The sequence below is a fragment of the Anolis carolinensis genome, chromosome 2 (genome assembly GCF_035594765.1).
Source record: "Anolis carolinensis isolate JA03-04 chromosome 2, rAnoCar3.1.pri, whole genome shotgun sequence".
In the NCBI taxonomy this organism is placed as follows: domain Eukaryota; kingdom Metazoa; phylum Chordata; class Lepidosauria; order Squamata; family Dactyloidae; genus Anolis; species Anolis carolinensis.
This window is the reverse complement of record NC_085842.1, coordinates 39,797,622-39,817,197: the sequence shown is the minus strand read 5'-3', so window position 1 is coordinate 39,817,197 and position 19,576 is coordinate 39,797,622. Positions and strand designations below refer to the sequence as shown.

General features: G+C 40.1%; 1 protein-coding gene across 18 annotated transcripts in view; it reads left to right on the top strand.

The window, feature by feature from the left end:
- The window catches only part of cadps (calcium dependent secretion activator), a 445,008-nt gene that overhangs the window by 902 nt on the left and 424,530 nt on the right, over positions 1 to 19,576 (top strand). The gene's annotated exons all lie outside the window — the stretch shown is intronic.

The window sequence follows — 19,576 nt, the reverse complement described above, 5'->3', positions numbered from 1 at the left end:
CACCGAGGACACGGAGGAGGAAAGAAAAGATAGGTTGGGACCTTCAGGTATACTTGAGGGAAACATCAAGCATGAGGAAATGAATGAGAGAGAGAGAGGTTACCAATCTGGGGGGGGGGGGGGCGGGTGGGCTACCAAAGGAGCACACGAGGAGGAGGAGGATAAACACACACATGCCAGCAGCACATCGAGAACACCGAGGAGTAAACGAGAGATAGGTTGGGACCTTCGAGCACACTTGAGGAAAACATCAAGCATGAGGAAATGAATGAGAGAGGGGGAAGGGTTACCAATCGGGGGGGGGGGGGTGTTTGGGTTACCAAAGGAGCCCAGGAGGAGAATGAACACACAAAACCAGCAGCACATTTAAGGCACCGAGGAGGAAAGGAAAGATAGGTTGGGACCTTTGAGCACACTTGAGGGAAACATCAAGCATGAGGAAATGAATGAGAGAGAGGTGGGTTACCAATCTGGGGAAGTGTTTGGGCTACCAAAAGAGCCCATGAGGAGGAGGATAAGCACACACAACAAGCAGAACATTGAGGGCACCGAGGAGGAAAGGAGAGATAGGTTGGGACCTTCAGACATACTTGAGGGAGACATCAAGCATGAGGAAATGAATGAGAGAGAGAGAAAGAGGTTACCAATTTGGGGAGGTGTTTCTGTTACCAAAGGTGCCCATGAGGAGGAGGATAAACACACACAACCAGCAGCACATCCAGACACCGAAAAGGAAAGGAGAGATAGGTTGGGACCTTCAAACACACTTGAGGGAAACATCATGCATGAGGAAATGAATGAGAGAGAGAGAGAGAGAGAGGTTACCAATTTGGGGAGGTGTTTCAGAGCAATGGAGGGAAGCAGGCTGCAAAAGAAGAACAGGAGGAAGAAGATAAACACACACAGCCAGCAGAACTTTCAAGCAGTCAAAGTACAAGGAAAGGAAAGAGAGAGAGAGAGGTTACCATCTTCAGTAACACTCAGAAAAGGAGAGAGAGGATACAGGTTGAAATACCTTCAGGCACATTGGATAGAAACATAAAGAATGAGACATTAAGGTTCACTTCATGCTGCAGCACAAACTTTCCCTGGGGTTGGCCATAAAAGAGCTCTGGTAGCCAGACAGCAGAAAGCCTCCTCACATAGTAAGAAAGGAATATCAAGGAGATGGGGAAGGTAAGGACATAGGTTGAGACCTTCACCCACACTTGACAGAAACATCAAGCATGAGGAAATGAATGAGAGAGAAAGGTTACCAATATGGGGAGGTGTTTGGGGGCAATGTGGGGAGGCAGGGCTGCCAAAGGAACCCAGGAGGAGCAGAATAGACACACACAATCAGCAGAACATCGAGGAAATTGAAGAGGAAAGGAAAGATAGGTTAGGACATTCAAGCACATCAAGCATGAGGAAAGGAAAAAAAGAGAGAGATTACCATCTTCAGGCATGCTCAGAAAAAGAGAGAGAGGATACCAAATATAGGTTGAGACATTGGATAGAAACATCAATGATGAGATGTTAAGGCACACTTCATAGTGCAGCACAAACTTTCCCCAAGGTTGGTTATAGAAGAGATCTGAAGCTACTAGTAGCCACAGAAATCCCCCTCACATAGCTAGAAAGAAAAATCAAGAAGACGGGGAAGGTAAGGAGAGAAGTTGAGACCTTCAGGCACACTTGAGGGAAACATCAAGCATGAGGAAATGAATGAGAGAGAAAGGTTACCATCTTCAGACATGCTCAATATAGGTTGAGACACCTTCAGGCACATTGGATTGAAACATCAAGGATGAGACCTTAAGGCACACTTTATACTGCAGCACAAACTTTCCCTGTGGTTGGCCATAGAAGAGCTCTGAAGCTACTGGTAAACACAGACAGCAGAAATCCCCCTCATAGTAAAAAAGGAATACCAAGGAGATGGGGAAGGTAAGGAGAGAGGGTGAGATCTTCAGGCACACTTGAGAGAAACCTCAAGGATGAGGAAAGGGGGAAGAGAGGTTGAGACTCAGGCACATTTCATAAACTTTCTCTGATGTCGGCTGGAGGGTCATGGAAGAGCTCTGAGGCTACTATAGGAAGTCCCAGCATACAGCAAGAAAGGAACATCAAGGAGATGGAGGAAGGAAGGAGTGAGGTTGAGGCTTCTAGGTACACTTGGAGACTGCAGCACAAACTTTCCCTGCAGTTAGCAGGAGAACCCATGGAAGAGCTCTAGGGTTACTAGTAGCCACAGAAAGTCCCAGAAGACATCAAGAAGAGATGGAGGAGGAAAGGAGAGACGTTGAGACCTATGGACACATTTTATAGAAACATCAAGGATTTGGAAAGGGGAGAGTGAGGGCCTTTCCAAACAGGCCCTATATCCCAGGATCTGATCCCATGTTTTCTGTTCATCCCAGATTATTTGGCAGTGTGGACTCATATAATCCAGTTTAAAATAGAAAACCTGGGATCAGGACCTGGGATATAGGGCCTGTCTGGAAGGGCCCAGAGGGGGCAAGGTTGAGACCTTAAGGCACACTTCATACTGAAACACAAACTTCTCCTAAGGCTGGCAAGAAGGCCATGAAAGAGCTCTGGGGCTATTAGTAGTCACAGAAAGCCCCAACCCAAAACAAAAAAGGAACATTACAGAAGAGGAAAGAGAAGAGGTTGAGATCTCAAGTCACACTTAATACTGCAGGGCAAACCTTTCTATGGAAGAGCTTTAAAAATAGAAAGCACCACCACCACCACCACACAGACACAAAGGGAAATTATCCTGCTTGTTTGTGGACCAAGAGTTTGCAGAGATCTAGAGAGAGATTTCTGCACCATGGTTGACTGGTCTATTCCATTTTCTGTAAACAGTGTCTGAGGTTGTTCCTTTTTGGCTCTTAGTCATTGTCCCTGTAAGCTTCAAGGAGAATGAATCTGTCTGAGAGGGAAACAGGACCTGACCCAAGTTATTTTGTAGCCTGAGGCAGAAGAGGCTAATGGGACCTCTGTCACTCCATCAAGACAAGGTGATGGAGTCTCCATGAGTGCGTCTCTGCTGTAGAATGAATGCAGCTGGACATCACTTTAATTACAATGGCTTAATAATATGGGATCTTTTGTAATTTGGAGACTCACTGGCAGAGAAGGCAAAAAAGCTTCTAAATCTACAACTTCCAGGATTCCATAGCAGTCAGCACTGGTGGTTAAAGTAATGTCAAACTGCATCCATTCTGCAATCTAGAATGAATGTCTAGCCAGCTTGTTTGGAGACTGGAAAATAAAGGAATATGTAAATCCCATACATGTTTCACCCCGTAAGATTAAAAACATAATAATAATTATTGATTTAGTACCACCCATTTTTGTTGCCGTAAAAAAAAAAATTGGTTCCCTGAAGCAGCTACTTCCCCAGCCCAAGAGTGGGGTCTGCCTTGTTGCAAAGTCAACCCAGCTTTTCCATCTGGCGCTCCTTGGGCCAAGCCTGACAGTGGGAAACTGGCTGGCTGGAGAAAGGAGTCCCCTGCAGTAGCTGAATGCAGCAGGAGCTGAGAGAAAGGAAGGACACAAGGGGGGAGAAGCACAAGAGAGACAGACAAGGCCACCACAGGCTAAAGGAGATGATTTGGAGGAATGAAGCAGAAATTTCAACAGCTAGGAAGGGAGAGAGAATGCAGCCTTAGTCCATCTGCCCTTGGTGTACTAGAACCTGGACAGGGATCAAGTTGGCAAGGGACAAAAGTCTCTACTGTAGTCAAATTATCCCAGTTCTCACTTGGCTGCTTCTCCTCCCACTATCGCACACATCACTCCACTGTTTCTTATGTAACTGCAACTATTGCCATGGGGGGCTGCTCCTCCTCCTCCAACCCTATAAACCTAACCTGCCACAGAGTCAAAACAGAAAAAAAGGAGAAGGAGAGATGTGTTTCCAGAGTACAGAAGGGCTCTTGAATCTCCTTCAGTGTCACCTTCTCCTTCTACATGTTCCTTTATTCTTCGAAGGTGACTGCCCGGGGGGGGGGGGGGCGGGGGGAGGGATTGGGGGCAGGGGCTGAGGCTGAGGCTCCTGCACCTGCTGGGGTGAAGAAGCAGCCAAGCCATCTCTTGCTCACTCTCCAGGAGATCTGAGTAAAGGTTATGCTAGCCCAGTTGCCTGCTGTGTTGGCACTACTGCGAGGACCAATTACGGCATGCAAGCTTCTGTGTCTCTGCTGGAGCAGCCCCGGCCATAAGCCTCCTTCCCAGTGCAGCATTTGATGTCTGACAACAGCATAACATGCTTCATGCTAAGTTCAGTTCACTTTCTTTTTCTTGCCTCCTCCTCCCCACTGCCTTGTTCAGTGAATTCCTCATAATTTGTTGACCAAGAGCTCTAGCTCCTTCAGAATCCAGTCTTTTGTGTTCCTGTAAGCTTGTAATGCTAAATGATTGGATTTGTACATTGCATGTAAACAATGCCCAGCCATCCCCAAAAGCTACCACATAGGTTTTAATTTTTTTAAAGCCCTGAAAGATAATTTTAAAAGGCTTTACGAATCATGTGCTTAATACTCTGTTGTCATCACAGACCTTGGAGAGGATCTGTTTACACACACACATGCACGCACGCACACAAATAAATAAAATCTAGTTATTGTTCTTCTCTGTCCTAAGGCATGTTTAATATTTGATGTAAATTATCTCTTGATTTGTCCTTGCAAACCAATATGTGAAGTTGTTCATTAGTATACAAGATATATAGATAGATAGATAGATAGATAGATAGATAGATAGATAGATAGATAGATAGATAGATAGATAGAGGAATAAACTGAGTCTTAGATATCATAAATAATGTTCCAAAGGTCAAGCAATAAGTCCCTGACAAAATACAGATTTTTTTTAAACTCCTTGTATCTTAGATCCAAGGTCCAACAGAACCCTTGAGCATTGAATTTGCAAATTAGTCTCATTGAGATGAATTGGATGTTTTGGAAGCATGTAGATGTTTGCAGGCTAAAGATGCTATCTGCATCTCATCAAATCAGTGACGGACCTCTCACAGATGTGTGACTTCTAGGGTGCGTGCTAAAGTGTCCTTCCAGCATACAGTGGTACATTTTGCAGTTCAATTTATGTTCATTGAACGAACCTAAACATGACATTCTGACAGATACATTAACATTCCATCAGTAAGTCAGGACATTGTCCCTCCAAATAAGAATTATGTCCCTGCACATGAAATTTTCCTTCATTCCTCAAATTTCTATTATTGCAGAGAGTGAGACATTGAAAAAATTCATCCCTGACTCCTTTTTTCTGGTTCACATTCCTTAGTAAATTTGCCTACTCCTTTTGTTGGGCTGGATCTGCACTGCCCTATATCCCAGGATCTGATCCCAGATTATCAGTTTTGGATTATATGAGCCTATACTACCAGATACTCTGGGATAAGAAGATAATCTGGGATCAGATCCTGGGATATAGGGCAGTGTAGACCCAGCTTTAGAAGGCTTACACTGGATTTTAACTTGGTCAGTTGAAGTTTTATGTTGATACAATGTTAGAAATGGAGGAGTAAATGAAAATTTTATGGGAGTCCTAGAACTATTATTGGGGAGCAATACCTTCATTTGCCACCCTCCCCCCTTACTATAACCCTCACTTTGTTTTCAAGTGAGAGGTTAACCACAGACCAATTCATTTAAGGAAAAGTAGCAAATGATTCTGACTACTGTCATAATCTTTGTTATATAAATGAAGATCAGGAAACTGCAAGCCCATGCTCTCTGGAATCACTAACTGGGCTTTTCATAACTAAGTAATATGTGGGATGAGAATCTAACACGATTTTTAACAAAGGGAAATAATGAGAACTCCATTGGAGGAATAGCATAGGAAATATGTTTCTGATCAACCACACATTTCTGAATGAATAGTAGCTGAGTATGATCGCAGGGGGAAATGTTACTCTTCAGCCAGAACAGGGTAAATAAGAATAAGGAGGGAGATTGAGACTCAGGTGGATGCTGAAACAGATGATATAATTTGGCTGCCAATGAAAAGAAATGCTATTGACACTTCCTGTTGTAAGTACATAGTCCTCTGTCACCTTGATAATCACAGCAAATTAGTTTTGGTCTACATGTTTTGTTAAGGAATCAGGTTACTTGGATGCCTCTGTCTACTTTACCCTTTACCTACCCAAGTGAAACTCTCAAAAAATAGATTTTTTGAAAACTTTGCTTTTTGCTCTTCCTTCTGTTTGGTAAAACTGAAGCCAAATGGCTCCACTTCTGCCAACGACCTTTCTAAACCTGAAAGATTGTAGGACATATTGATAGGAATGACATTCATTCAGTTCTCTCCTGCCATGGAGCTATTATTAGCCCATTTGAGCATAAGGAAGTAGCAAAGAATATCAGATCAACGCAGTTCACAGAAAGGTTTGGCCGGAGAGTCAGGTGATGATGGGAGGTCAAACATTATATACATTCATTAACTGGGTAGGATATGTTGATAGCAGTGCCGGTGATATTTGTACATTATAACTGGAGGAGCTTGAATCACATTACAACTTCCTGACAGTTTTGCCCTTTTCCATTCCCATCCCCTCATACACACATTGTAATGAATGTCTTGTAAATCCTTCATGTTATACAAGAAAGGAAATAGAGGAAATTAAATGATGAATAGATTCTGCAAAAGTAATGTTGACAAAAGGCATACTATGATTTTGAGATATTGAGCTGGTGTGGATTCAAATGTCTGTCCAGACATAATTCATTGGTTGCTGTTGAGTTGCTAGGTACTTTGGCTTGCCATCTACAAAATATTGCCTGCTGTATGAGGCTGTTATGAGAAGTGGCAAAGTCTAAGACCTTTCTGTGCTGTAGTGTGGACAAATCAGGAGAGATAACTTGTTCAGTAGCAATCTGTTGGGTTATGTTGAAGTAAGAGTTAACACTGACCAAAATAAATGGGGGGCAAAGACAGCATTAGCAACCGCAGACAATGCAATCTCTTACTGAGTTGGACAGTTTTTAATTGAAGGTCTCTCAGATCTTGATCTATTAAAACATCCCAGCACTGAGCATGATTACTTACAAGTAAGGCCCCTTCCACACAGCTGTATGAAATCCACATTGAACTGGATTATATGACAGTGTGGAGTCAGATAATCCAGTTCAAAGCAGATATCGTGGATTAACTGCCTTGATATTCTGGGTTAAATGGCCCTAAGGGCCCTTCCACACAACCTTATATCCCAGAATATCAAGGCAGAAAATCCGACATTATCTGAGTGTGGACTCAGATAACCCAGTTCAAAGCAGATATTGTGAGATTTTATGCCTTGATATTCTGGGATACAGGGCTATGTGGAACGGCCCCCGCTCTTACTGAGCAAGCCAGTGTCATGTAGGAGTCTGAATATTGGACTAGAGGGCCTTCCACGCAGCCATATAACCCAAAATATCAAGGCAGATCATCCACAATATCTGCTTTGAACTGTGTTATCTGAGTCCACATTATCATATAATCCATTTCAATGTGGATTTTATATAGCTGTGTGGAAGGGACCTCCGATTGCTGAAGACCGGGATCTGAATACTTGCTCGACCATGAAATGTCAGTACATGACCTTGGGCCTGTCACACTCCTTCATCCTAAGAGGCAATGACAAATGTAGTTTTTTAATGTAATATTATTGTATTTTAACTTTCACAATCAAGACACAAATATTTAATTGTTTTTAATTTTATATTGCTATGTATATGTATTTGCTTTGCTTTTAAATTCTATTGTATTGTGTCTACCATGTCGTTGTTAGCTGCCTTGAGTTCTTACGGAGAGAAAGACGGGATACAAATAAAGTAAATAATAATAATATAACAGTAATAATAATCATAATGGCAAAACTCTTCAGAATAAATATTGCCAATAGAACCCCATGATATAACCATCTGAAGTCGGAGTCAAGTTGAAGGAATCCAATAACCATGAGCTGAAGGGGACTTTTGGAGGGTATGGATGAATTTGAATGATTGGCACCTCTTGATGCAGTTGGAAGACTAGTCCATCTTGTTTAGGGCAGTCTGATCTGGCTGATGGTGGTTTTCCTGGCTCCTGAGTCTTGAATATCTGTGGCCCCTTCCACACAGCTGAATAAAATCCCACATGATCTGCTTTGAACTAGGATATATAGACTCAGGGCCCTTCCACACAGCCCTATAATCCAAAATATCAAGGCAGAAAATACCACATTATCTGCTTTGAACTGGAATATATGACAGTGTGGAGTTAGATAACCCAATTCAAAGCCGATATTGTGGGCTTTTTGTGGGATATTTTCTACCTTGATATTCTGGGATATATTGTGGGATATTTTCTACCTTGATATTCTGGGATATAGGGCTGTGTGGAAGGGCCCTCAGATGATCCAGTTCAAAGCAGATTTTTTGGGTTATTCTGCCTTGATATTATGGGTTACAAGGCTGTGTGGAAGAGCCCTTTGTTGAGTATTCAGAATCCTTTTAGCTGGAGATTTTGGAGATCAAACATGGGATCTTACTGGGTGAATCATGCTTTCTGCCACTGAGCTGTGCTTCCTGTCTGTCACCACCCTGTGTACATGTAAAAACATAAAGAGAAAAAGAGTAGAACATGAGTTTACCACTCAGTTAAGGCAAAGTACTTGATTTAAGCTAATTTAATCCCCTGAAAGTCAATGATAGTAAACTGGCTTAAAAGCTAACACCTGAGTGAAAAAGAATGCTACAAATGTGACAAAATCGACAGGGAAAAAATAGGGCCACCTTGTGACTAAAAATAACCCCACAAAATTGTATCGATTGCTATTTAATAAATCAAGGGCAAGCAAAATCTATTGATAGATTTTGGAGGTGAGATGCAGTGGATAAGCAAAGACTTTTATCTCCTTTTTTTAAAAAAAACAAATCTGATGTCCAGTCCTTGCTGCATTCAGAAAGCTTTTGTCATTCACATGAGAAGGCTTCATGGAAGGGAGTCATCAATTTATATTCCAGAACTGGTTTTTGGAAAACAGAACAATTCTGTGATCTCCTAGTCACATCTAAAGCACACGTTCTAATGCATATTCTTAAATTAGCACTTCCATTGAGATGCTGTGAAATGATTCTAGTTCTTGATATTTCTTCGGGAAAGCCTCCTTTGGCTTAATCATAAAAATTGCTTCCTCCAAGACTTCAGCCTCAGGCACACTCAAGACTATTGCAACTATACTCAGCAAATGATGATGGTGATATATGTATGGCAGCCTGTTTCATGACTGGCAGTTTTTATTGCCAGCAGATTAATAAGTTTATTTTGTGTTTCTTTTGCCTGTTATTGGGGTAGTAATGTTTTCTGTTTTGCAGAGGACAATCCTCTGTTTGAAAGTGTCCTCTATTTGAAGGACTGTCCAATCCAGATCTATTTTCAAGATAACAAACCATTAAAAAAGACCACAAGGGCCTTGAAATTGTCTGTGAAGAGTTATCACATGGGCAGCACAGCAAGCAAGTACATAAGTTACCTAATCACAATCTTTTCCCCATGATGGTGTACTTCTGTTTACAGAATGCCAGCACTGCTATTCTGTTTTTTATGTGTGTAAACAGTTTATAATAGTTATGGTACTTAATAGAGCAACAAATCATAGCCGATATAATCAGGTAACAATAATTTTGATGTATACATGCCTATCTACTTTAGTCAATCAACCAGTTAATTCTGACATTGAGTACATATTATTATAAGTGACTTAACTTAAAATATATAGACTTACTATTTCTACATGTTATCCACTATTTTCAGTCTAAACTTTCTACTCTTTTTTAAAAAATTAAATATAAGAGTTCACCCTAACATTCAAACAGCACATGATATATTACACATGACAGACCATACACACACCCAAAACCCCTATCCCACACAAAATAAAACCTCTTCCCTACATCCGTGTACCCTTCACCATGACTTCCAACATTGAAGCACTATGAAGCCTTTAAGCCAATTTATCTATACCTATTCATAGTAATCCTAAATTCCTAATGGAGCTCATCTATGTTACTGACTCTCTGTTCAGATATGTCATGGCAAAATTCCATTTATCTAAAAAGTCCTCATTACTTTTGTTCCTCTTATTATTGGTTAGTTTAGCCATTAGCATATATTCCTGCATTCTTTCCCTCAAATCCTTTTTAGTTAGGCCTTTTCCCCCTTTCCAGTCTTTAGCTATGGTCAATCTTGCTGCTGCAAAGCTATATTGGTAGATTTCTTGGTCCTTTTACAGAATGCCAGCACTGCTATTCTGTTTAAATGATCTAGCTATATAGACCCCGGTGGCGCAGGGGATTAAACCACTGAGATGCTGAACTGGCTGACCAAAAGGTCAGCAGTTCAAATCCAGGGAGCGGGTTGAGCTCCTTCTGTTACCCCCACTTCTGGCAAACTAGCTGTTTGAAAACATGCAAATGTGAGTAGATCAACAGGTACCACTCCAGTGGGAAAGTGATGGCACTTCATGCAGTCATCCTGGCCACATGACCTTGGAGGTGTCTACAGACAACACCGGCTCTTCAGCTTAGAAATGGAGATGAGCACCAGCCCCCAGAGTTGGACACAACTAGACTTAATGTCAGGGGAAAACTTTACCTTTAGTCTCATATATATATATATATATATATATATATATATATATATATATATATAATACAAAAACACACACACACACACACATATATACATACATACACATACACACACACACACACACACACATTCACACACATTCGCTTAAACAAACTGGGTTCTCCTTTTATCCTCTTTTTTCCAAATAGCCTTCCCCTGTGTGTCTCTGGCAATGTCTGAAAGTCATGCTATGTATTGTTAGAGGTATGTGTTATCTATTAGAGTGGTTTATGTTTTTTGATACATCCAGGTCTGGACAATCTGAATTGTGTTTCTCCATGTATTACAATGGTAGTTGTGAAGAGAGTACATGCATCTCCAGGGCAGATTCAGCTTTAAAAATCAATTAATCGTTTCCTACAATACAGTGACTCATAAGTGCCTGATTCCTTTGGAACCCATTCAGCATTTTAAGGCACTTTTGGGGTGGGTGGGCTTGTTTTACTAACACATGGTTTTCATTGTTCCACTATTGAAACTACAGTGTCTCTGCAAAAGGAACAGAAAGGATTTTGTCACAAGTTTATCCAGCTCTGATAAACAGCAACTGCCTATTTGTGTGTTTTAAAAACTGGATTTCTGAAACCAGCTTCTCCACCAAGTGCCTTTAAAAATGTGGGACTATTTTCTTTTGTTTGCTGAATTCTTAAACACTCTGTAGACAAAGTATCTCCAGGTGTTTTACAATTTAAAACAGAATAAATGCATAACATCATGAAGTATATAATATATTACAAAAGCTAAAATGCCCAATAGTGTCAGGGGTTGACAGACTGTAGAGAGTAAATTGCAAATCTTTTAAAATCACAAGACTATAATTGCAATTTTCCCGCTCAATATGACTACTCAATATCATTATATTCCACTACATCTGTAAAACATGAATTTGGGATAGGCAAATACAAAAACTATCTTTGTAAAGAAACTAAAACTTCAACTAGTCCAGGATTCAGTGCTGGGATTACGCCAAATTCATAAGCAGGGAGTAATGCTGTTGACTAACCCCAAAGATGACATGCTGTAAGAGACATTTGAAATAACTACCTCATTACACTATTGAGAAGCTTTCAAGAGTATGGAATGGGCCATTTTTGAAAGTAGAGTGGGAAAAGGCCAGTGGACAATGACATTTGTAAACCTTTCACATGCCCAAGTTTGATCAGATAAGAACCACTGTTTTTCTACCTGTGGGCTAAAAAAGCTATGTGAATAAAGTATAAAATACTGGTAGTGCGACTGCATGCCATAATTATATTTACTTTGGTTAAATGTTGATATCAAATATATGAGATGGAAAATTGTAGAAATGTCTTAAGAATATAACCTGCTCTAACTTGTTCACCTTCATTATCTGTACTTAAAGGAAAACACAGAAGGGAAGCAATTTCTTTTAATGGGCTTACTTTTGTTTCTGTGAGCATTTAGAAATGGAGTGGAATGGCAACACAGTCTAAAGTGCATAATGACTTTGCAGTGATTTGAAAAAGAATGTTTATAAAATGATATTTTGGTGCCATCCGACATCAGTAAAGTTAGCAAAAATGTATAAAGGTTGTAATAATAAATGCTGGGAGTGTAAAAAATGGAAGCAAATTCATGGAGAAATAAAAAGGGTACTTAAATCTGAATTACCATTTATGTCAGAGGTTTTTCTATTATGATTGCTAAAATGTCAAGTAAAGAAAAAACAAGGAGGAAAGATTTTGTTATATATGATCACAGTGGAGAGTACTCTATGCACAATTGTAGAAGACCATGAAGCTCCTCCAGTAAATAGTTGGTTACAAAAATATTTGAAATGGCAGAAATTGATAGACCAACCATGTTGTAAAAGAAAAGACAGCAGACAATTTTACAGAGGACTAGAAGTCATTTCTTATATTTTGAGAGAGAGTGGAAATAAAATATATTTTGTGGACTTCGCAAACATACTTTCCTTCATAATGAAATAATTTAAGGGTGTATAAAGTATATAAAAGTAGTGGTAGCTTTATATACTTAAAATGTACTTCACTAGTAGACAACCAAGAAGTCTGCTTTTTCTCTTGATTTCCTTTTTGTTTGTTTTTTTCTTTCCTCTTTTTTTTTCTTTCTTTATTTTTTTCCTCACTTTCTCTATGGAAATGCTTGTACTAGCCTGTTGTTTATGTTGTTGGTAGATATCTGCTTTTTTATTTTTCACTTGATGTTTTATGAATATGATACTTAATGAACATGAATTAAAAATAAAATGTATAAGAGATAAAATGGATTACTGCTGCAGAAAATATGAGCATGATCTATCACCTTTAGCATTCACGTGGCACACCTAAAATCAGTGCAGTTTGAGACCACTTTAACTGCCATGGCTCAATTCTATGGGATCTTGAGAGTTGTAGTTTAGTGAGGCATCAACACTCTTTGCCAGAGAAGATCTAAAACTACAATTACCATGATTCCATAGCAATGGGCCATTGCAGTTAATGTAGTGTCAAACTGCATTAATTCTACAATGTAGAACCACCCAAAGAGAAAATACAGTAACAAGCAAGAGAGTTGTTGTCTGTTGCAATGATCCATAACCAAAGAACTTCATCTTCATGACAGATCTGCTGTCACTGTCATCAGCATAGCACTCAAAACCAATTATGTGCCTCATTGATAAATAATCAAAACAGGATATTACACTTACACAAAAGGGACAAGACTCAAAAGAAAAGCAACTAGGGAGGACAGAATGTGTACTGCAGCTTGATATCTACCTAGATAAATTATTTGGGATTTACAAAAAAAAAATCCAAAATGTAGAATTTCTGGATACTTTGAGCTTGTTGCTTTGAAATAGTCCTGTCTAATTGAAAACTCTTGTGTCCTGAAATGTGTAGGTTAATCTATGACAGGAATGCTGAATGCATCGTCCAGCATCTTGGTCAGATTTTGGACTAGTTGGTCTATCTGGTCCAGCCAGCTTATTATTTGGGAGTTTTACCAAGCATACAATACTTTCTAAAGGTAGTGCTGCACAATTCCTGTTCAGGACATGAATTGAGAGGTTAGGAGAAAGGGTGTATTGGAAGAAAGATTAAGCCACAGGGGATCGGCTGTCATTGTCCATGACCATTTGTCGCTATGAATTCATTCAAGCTCTCAAAGCTTGTTTTGTTTCATCCGTATAGTAACAGCTGGGCTGATGATCTCCTTGTATTGGACAGGGAATTATTATTTGGGTGGTGTGTTTCTTTGTATTCCAAGTGTCTCCCTATTTTCTTAGTGGCTGTTGCGGGAAAACAGGCCTGCATTAACCCAGTGGTCATTTGGTTTATTTTAGTTGAGGTATTCCTTTTGCATTGCTTGCTCTTTGGACCCAGCATCATTTATAATGGATCAGAGGTTTATATTCAAAACTTGTTTCAAACATCAAGAAAGCATATCCTTTATATAGTAAATTCATGTAGTAAATACACTACACCCTGGTTAATTGCAGATCTGCAAGTAAAAATGAAAGTTTTAGATTGTGTGTGTGTGTGTCTTATGTGCTTTTAAGATGGTATCTGTACTGTAGAATTAATACAGTTTGACACCACTTTAACTGCCTTGGCTCAGTGCTATAGAATCTTGGGATTTCTAGTTTGGTGCGATATCAGTGGCACAGCTGATTAGTAGCAAGCTGAAATAAATCACTACTGACCGAGAGGTCATGTGATCGAAGCCCAGGTCGGATTGAGCTCCCGACCATTAATAGTCTAGCTCGCTGTTGACCTAAGTAGCCCAAAAGACAGTTGCATCTGTCAATTAGAAAATTTAGGTACCGCTTTATGCCGGGAGGCTAATTTAACTAATCTATGACACTATAAAATTGCCAGCAGCATGTGGAAAGGAATGAGGAAGTTACCATCAAGGACTCAGTGTCACAAGTGGACGATGAAGGGGCCGGGCTGTGGCGCAGGCTGTTGAGCAGCTGCAATAAATCACTCTGACCATGAGGTCATGAGTTCGAGGCCAGCCCGTGGCAAGGTGAGCACCCGTCAATTAAAAATTAAAAATAGCCCCTGCTCGTTGCTGACCTAGCAACCCGAAAGATAGTTGCATCTATCAAGTAGGAAATAAGGTACCACTTATTAAAAAAGTGGGGAGGCAAGGTTAACTAATTGACGACCTGGAATGAGGAAGTGCCGTCAGAGTGGATGATGAAGCAGCTGCTCCCCCCTGTGGCCAGAATTGAACATCCCCTCAGGAGAAGGTTAACTTGCCTCTGTGTCTGTCTGTCTCGGTCTCTGTTTGATGTGTTTATGGGCACTGAATGTTTGCCCTATGTGTGTATAATGTGATCCGCCCTGAGTCCCCTTCGGGGTGAGAAGGACAGAATATAAATACTGTAAATAAATAAATAAGTAATAAATGAAGTGGCAGCTCCCCCTGTGGCCGGAATCGAGCATACCCTTATGAAATCCGGAAGCTGGAAAGTGTTAAATTGCCTCTGTGTCTGTCTATATTTAGTATATCTCATGGCTTTGAATGTTTGCCATGTATATTTGCATTGTAATCTTCCCCGAGTCCCCTTCGGGGTGAGAAGGGTGGAATATAAATACTGTAAATAAAATAAATAAATATCAGCACTCTGGCAGGAAAGGCTAAAGACCTTGTAAAATAACAACTCCCATGATTCCATAGCATTGAATCATGTCCCTTAAAGTGATGTTAAACTGCATTAATTCTGCAATGTAGGTGTTACCTATTGTACTGTTCCATTGATTATATGATGTTGTTGTATCATGGAAAATGATTATAAGTTGGCAAACAGAGCAAGTGTCCTGCCTGTGACTATCACATGAGTGGTCACTCACTACTGGAAAGAGAGAGAGGGGGATTTCCAATATGTCCTTCTGTTTTGATAGGGATAAACTCATTTGAATCTTTTGCTTCATTCGCCTCAGCACTTTTGGATAAATGTAGACAACATCTAAACATTTTGATCAACAATCTAGAGATATAAATGCTACCACTGAGATTTTCAGGTGTCAGGGGTCCAAGGAAGAAACAAAATAATGGCTTAGATCTTGAGATTAAATTCAGCAAAATGTTTATGGAGGAAAATTTCTGTTTCCCTCGAATAGCTAAATGCAACCTTCCCCAATGCTTACGGGCTCCTCTTCAACTATGTGGGATGGGATGCAAGGGACTGGTAGAGGAAGGAGGAGATGGGAAGATGTATTTCCATGAATCAACTCAGGATCCTAGCCAACTTGTCACACATGGAAGCTGGTTTCTTACAGGAAGCAAACCAGAAGCTTGGCCCTCTATTTAGAGCTTCCTTTGAGTCAAAGGCCACAGTATTTTTGTCATTTACATTCTCAGACAGCTCCTTAAACCATTTGCTGCTATATTCCACTGCAACAGAAAAGACTTTGAGATATTTTATGCTGTATAATGCTATGGCTTAAAATGCCAAGTCAATTTTTTGCCATCTCAAAACAAATGTATGTAAAGTTATGTCATAACTCATAATGACTTTCAACGTGGCCTGTGGGCTATTTTGTAAAGGGGAAAAAAACTCAAGGGACAGTCCTAGTCTGAAATAGACTTTGTATTATAGATGTATTAAGGGAGATTCCCTATCTTTTTGACATATAAAAGTTGAGTCATCTTTCCCAAAATGTACTAGGAGCAATCTGAACAAAATGGATGACTAAATTAGCCCTTGAAGGAAAGAACATAGATAGCTGGAGGGAAGAGAAAAGCCATGGCACTAGGAAGTTAATTATGCCAATACAATACACAAGCTGGTAGGCTCCATCCTGCAAGAAACAGGTTGTAATATGGTTACAGGATTCAATTTTAGCCCAAAGCCAGTATTCTATTGTAAAAAGTGACTCTGCTAAAGAAAATGTGGGGAAAAAAGCAAGAAAGGAAAAGAGCCATTCATATGTCATTTAGAGTGTGTTGTTTTGTGTTCTACTTTTGCCGTTCTAGATGTGGAATTTAATTTCATAATATAAACATTTTATGTAAATTCAATATATATCACATTTTAGACTACATTTGTATTTTATCAATTAATTTCTCTCAAAGTTACTGTCATGTTAAACCAGTCTTAAAAACTACCATTCTGAGCATTCTTTAGTTGGAAAGCTCTAAGCCAGTGGTTCTCAACCTGGGGTCCCCAGATGTTTTTGGCCTACAACTCCCAGAAATCCCAGCCAGTTTACCAGCTGTTAGGATTTCTAGGAGTTGAAGGCCAGAAATATCTGGGGACCCCAGGTTGAAAACCACTGCTCTAAGCCCTGCTGACTTCCTGCATCCCCCATGATGATCCTCCTATTTTTGCTATTTCATGCCCATTGGGAGCAATAGGAAAGGAAGTAAGATCAGTCTCAAAATAAGTTATGTATTGTTGTTGTTGTTGTTGTTATTATATTATTTTATAGCCCACTTTTCTCTCTTGATTAAGATGGAAAGGTTGGGATTGCTTTGAACGTTTCATGTCCAGGGGTTTCTTTGTTCTTGCCAAGCTATGTCTACCAGACTCCTGGTGACTTAAGATCCTCTTTCCCCTCCAAAGGTTCATCTACATTGCCAAATGAATGCAGTCTGACACCACTTCAACTACCATGGCTCAATGCTATGGACTCATAGAATCATGGGAAGTGTAGCTTTACAAGGTATTTAACCATCTCTGCCAAAGAGTGCTGGGGCCTCACCAAGCTAAAACTCACACAATTCCATAATAATGAGCAATGGCATCTAAAGTGGTGTCACACTACATTAATTCTACAGTATAGGTGCACCCAGGATCTCAGGGCCAAAAAACCTTAGGATCACAAGATTACGTTTGCTTATGTTTAGTGTAGTGGTGGGTGGGTGTGGGGGGTGTCTCCATATTTATTGCAGACATCTGCTCCCATGTTTAGTAGAGGCATCTCACTTCTAGTGAATTGACATCTTGGCATGCACCAAGAGTACTTGAAAAGTACTAATAGGGGGTTAGTTGTTCCAGTTAAGATATGCCTGCACTTTATTTTGCTGCAAATTTGCTGTAGCTTAAATTGAGCAGATTTTTGAATGGTTGTCATTCACTGTCTACAGTGCTTACATTCTTTCTCAAGTCTGAGGAATGCATATAAATGCCTTTCAGCACAAGTTTTTTTTAAAAAAAAAAATCCATGAAGACTGGGTTGATGTTTATCCATTAAAACTGCATCTAGCTTTCAGTTAGTTCATCATGTACAGTGAATGATCAGTCCAGAGGCACTACTGTAGAAGCTATTGGAATGCAAAGGTATTTTCGGATTGTGATTTTCTTTTCATTTTTTTTCTATGAAGAGTAGAAATCTGCCTTTCAAAGTGTTATTTTTAGTCATGTTCAACATAGTCTAGACACTTTCCCCGAAGCAGTGTGGCTTTTGCAATGGTAATTTCAATTGCTAAACTATTGTGAATGGTTATCTTTTATCTACTTAACACTGGTGTATTATCTCTCTCTCTCCCCCCCCCCCCCTTTGATTCATGGTGATCATTGAAACATTTGCCAAGCAATTGATTTGGATTTTTTTTCATTTTTGCATGATGTATTTGAAGCAGCCTTTTGCCTCAGTCATGTGAGTGCAAATGGAAAATGTACAACGCAATTTTATGCAGAAAAATGAGCTATCACCTGTATAAATTGGATGTGTGACACCTATAGTCTAATGCCTGTATGCTGAATATGCACTGCTAATTAGTTTTATGAGAGGAGCCAGGTAGAGAAATGCACAATCTGTGACAAGTTGATTGCAATCCAGCATGTTCTCTGTCTTGTATCCAGGAACAGTTTCCTCTTAACCACACCATGGCCTCCAGGCTACCTTGCCTTTTTTGTTTCATTATTCAAAGTTAACTACTTGTTGTAGGCCTGCATTAAGAACCCTTTCAAGGAGTCATTTAGAACTTGCTTATATAACCCTAACCCGGGAGCCTCCGGTGGCTCAGTGTCTTAAAGCGCTGAGCTGCTGAACTTGCAGACCAAAAGGTCCCAGGTTCAAACCTGGGGAGCGGAGTGAGCGCCCATTGTTAGCTCCAGCTCCTGCCAACCCAGCAGTTCAAAAACATGCCAATGTGAGTAGATCAATAGGTACCGCTCCGATGGGAAGGTAACAGCGTTCCATGCAGTCATGCCGGCCACATGACCTTGGAGGTGTCTACGAACAATACCGGCTCTTGGGCTTAGAAATGGAGATGAGCACCAACCCCCAGAGTCAGACACAACTGGACTTAACGTCAGGGTAAACCTTTACCTTTACCTATATAACCCTATGAATTTAACGACACAAAAATGTGCAGAGTCACAACCTACCAAGGCATTTTCTTTGGATATCTCATGTGATTTGATCCTTATTGCCATAGTGGAAGTAAAATCCTTGGAATATAGAATTTGACAGCACTATCACATGAACTCTAATGAAGGTTTACATGGACTGATTTCTTTAAAAATCAAGAGGGGCAACTATCTTCTCTCCTTGAATAACTGAGGTACTTAAGAATGCATTGGGTGTTTCTGGCATCATTGCCTTTCTCCTAACATTGACAGCTTGACAAGATTCATCAGGAGGAATGTCCCCACATTATAGAATGATTTCTTTCATCTTGGAAAAACAGGCAAACATTTTGCAGAGAGTGGCAGCGGAATCTATAGGGCATATCTGGGCATAAGGAAGTTCAAGTGCTGGGACTTCTGCTGAAATCTGGAATTGCTCATTTTAGTTTATATAGTGACAGATACATTTTACATCTGTTAATGTAAAATAATTTTTGCATTCCTTCTGCCACTCTTTTGGAAATACACATTTTGAGAAGGAAAAGGTCATGGCAGTGTCAGATAATAGATCGATGTCTCTGGTAAATGTGATACCATGGACTCAAGGTCTTCGAAGGTTCTCACCCTGCTGGG